Raw genomic sequence first — 2817 nt, 5'->3', positions numbered from 1 at the left:
ATGTTTGAAAACTCAGACCATGTGTTTTGTTTACAAAACTCGGACCCTTCAAGCATCATAAAAGTCGGACCATGTATTAAATCAGAAAGTCGGTCCATACATTACTTACAAAAGTCGGACCAAACACCCCCCACAAAAGCTCGGACCAAACACCCCCTCTTAAAAACTCGGACCATGTATCTCCTACAAAAGTCGGACCATAACCATGCAACAATCACAATACACTTTATCATATCACAACGTATACAGTTACAAAGCAAACAAATTGTGTAAGTAAACAACTAGACAAACAGTGAACGTGCAATAAATGCGAAAGTGGCATCTCGGAAACTCGAGTTGTCACATTATCCCCAACTTGAAAGAAATTTCCTCCCGAAATTTAGCATGCGGTTATTGAGGAAGCTAGTTAAGTTGTATCGTTTACTGGTTTTCCTGGGGTGTCACATCATCCCCCCGTTGATTTGGAATTTCGTCCCGAAATTCTGTAGTAGCTTCAGCCTCAGTAGTAGTTGCATTGTTCTGAAATAACTGGGGATATTTGAGTTCCATTTGGTCTTCTCGTTCCCAGGTATACTCTGGGCCACAACGGGAGTTCCAACGAACTCGAACAAGAGGTATTCTGGTGTTCTTGAGGACCTTAACATCCCGGTCTGTGATTTCAACAGGTTCCTCGATGAAATGCAACTGTTCGTCGATAGTGAGTTCCTTCAAAGGAACTATGAGGGTCTCATCTGACAGACACTTCTTCAGATTCGACACGTGGAAAACGTTATGAACTGCACCGAGTTCTACTGGTAAGTTCAGTTATTCTTTCAATGATTTTGGTCCAACATACCGCGGATCGAGCTTGCCTCGTTTACCAAAATGAACCACACCCTTCCAGGGTGAGACTTTGAGTAGCACTCGATCCCCAACTTGGAACTCGAGCGGTTTCCTGCGCTTATCAGCGTAACTTTTCTGACGGTCACGAGTTGCCGCCATGCGTTGTCGTATCTGTGCAATCCGTTCAGTAGCATCAACTACCATTTCTGGACCTATGATCTGACTATCACCCACGTCTACCCAACAAAGAGGTGATCGGCATTTACGTCCATATAATGCCTCGAAATGGAGCGGCTTGTATGCTAGTGTGGTAACTGTTGTTGTACGAGAACTCCACTAACGGGAGATGTTTTTCCCAGCTGTTGCCGAAGTCGATAACACATGCCCGAAGCATGTCTTCTAGAGTCTGGATAGTGCGCTCAGACTGCCCATCCGTCTGAGGGTGATAAGCTGTACTCATGTCTAACCGGGAGCCAAAAGATTTGTGCATAGCTTGCCACAATTCTGAAGTAAATCGTGCATCACGATCTGAGATGATAGAGGTTGGCACTCCATGCCCCGAAACAACTTCTTTCAAGTATACGTCTGCTAATGTAGAGAACTTGTCAGTTTCCTTGATAGCCAAGAAGTGAGCAGACTTTGTGAGTCGATCCATGATTACCCAAATAGTATCATTCCCACGCTGGGATCTAGGCAGGCCAGTAACAAAATCCATGGAAATTTCTTCCCATTTCCATTGTGGTATCTTTGGTTGCTGAAGTAGGCCTGATGGTTTCTGGTATTCCGTCTTGACCCTCGCGCAGGTCAAACACTTACCGGCGTAAGTTGCTATGTGGGCCTTCATGCTAGGCCACCAGTACGTAGTTCTAAGATCGTGGTACATTTTATCCGAACCTGGATGTACCGAGTAGCGGGACTTATGAGCTTCATCCATTACAAGCTCGCGTAAGTTGCCATAATGTGGAACCCAAATGCGTCCTGTTACGTAGTAGGCGCCGTCTTCCCTTTGTTCTAATCGTTGCCTTGAGCCGCGTAGGGCTTCAGCCCTGACGTTTTTTGGTTTCAATGCTTCTACCTAAGCATCCCGTATCTGTGCAGGAAGACTAGACTGAATAGTAAGTTGTAATGCTCGCACGCGTCTAGGCGTAGTGTCTTTCCGACTGAGGGCGTCAGCCACAACATTGGCTTTGCCTGGATGGTATTTGATGGCGCATTCGTAATCATTAAGTAGCTCGACCCATCGACGTTGTCGCATGTTCAATTCCTTCTGCTTGAAAATATGCTCGAGACTCCTATGATCGGTGTAGATAGTGCACTTGGTACCGTACAGGTAGTGTCGCCATATCTTAAGCGCGAAAACAACAGCTCCAAGTTCTAAATCATGTGTAGTGTAGTTCCGCTCGTGAACTTTAAGTTGGCGCGAGGCGTAAGCAATGACTTTATCCCTTTGCATCAATACACAACCAAGACCCTGAATCGACGCGTCGCATTAGACCACAAAATCGTCTGTGCCCTCTAGCAATGAGAGAATAGGTGCGCTGCAGAGCCTATCCTTTAGGTGTTGAAAATCCGTTTCTTGTGTATTACCCCAACGATAGGTAACACCTTTCTGTGTAAGTAATGTAAGCGGCTGTGCTATCTTTGAGAAGTCTTTGATGAACCGTCTGTAATAACCCGCCAAACCCAAGAATTGGCGTATTTCCGTTGGTGTACGTGGTGCAGGCCAATTCCTGATCGAGTCTACCTTGGATGGATCAACATGAATCCCATCCTTGTTTACCACATGGCCTAGAAAATGAACTTCACGAAGCCAAAAGTCGCATTTTGAAAACTTGGCGTACAGTTGTTCCTTTCGAAGAAGTTCCAAGATAAGTCGTAGATGCTGCTCGTGTTCCTCCTGACTCTTGGAGTAGATCAGGATGTCATCGATGAAAACAATCACAAACTTGTCTAGATAAGGCTTGCACACCCTGTTCATAAGATCCATGAAAACTG

Source organism: Helianthus annuus, chromosome 6 (genome assembly GCF_002127325.2).
Source record: "Helianthus annuus cultivar XRQ/B chromosome 6, HanXRQr2.0-SUNRISE, whole genome shotgun sequence".
Classification (NCBI taxonomy): domain Eukaryota; kingdom Viridiplantae; phylum Streptophyta; class Magnoliopsida; order Asterales; family Asteraceae; genus Helianthus; species Helianthus annuus.
The sequence above is the reverse complement of the archived record's forward strand: the minus strand, read 5'-3'. Positions refer to the sequence as shown.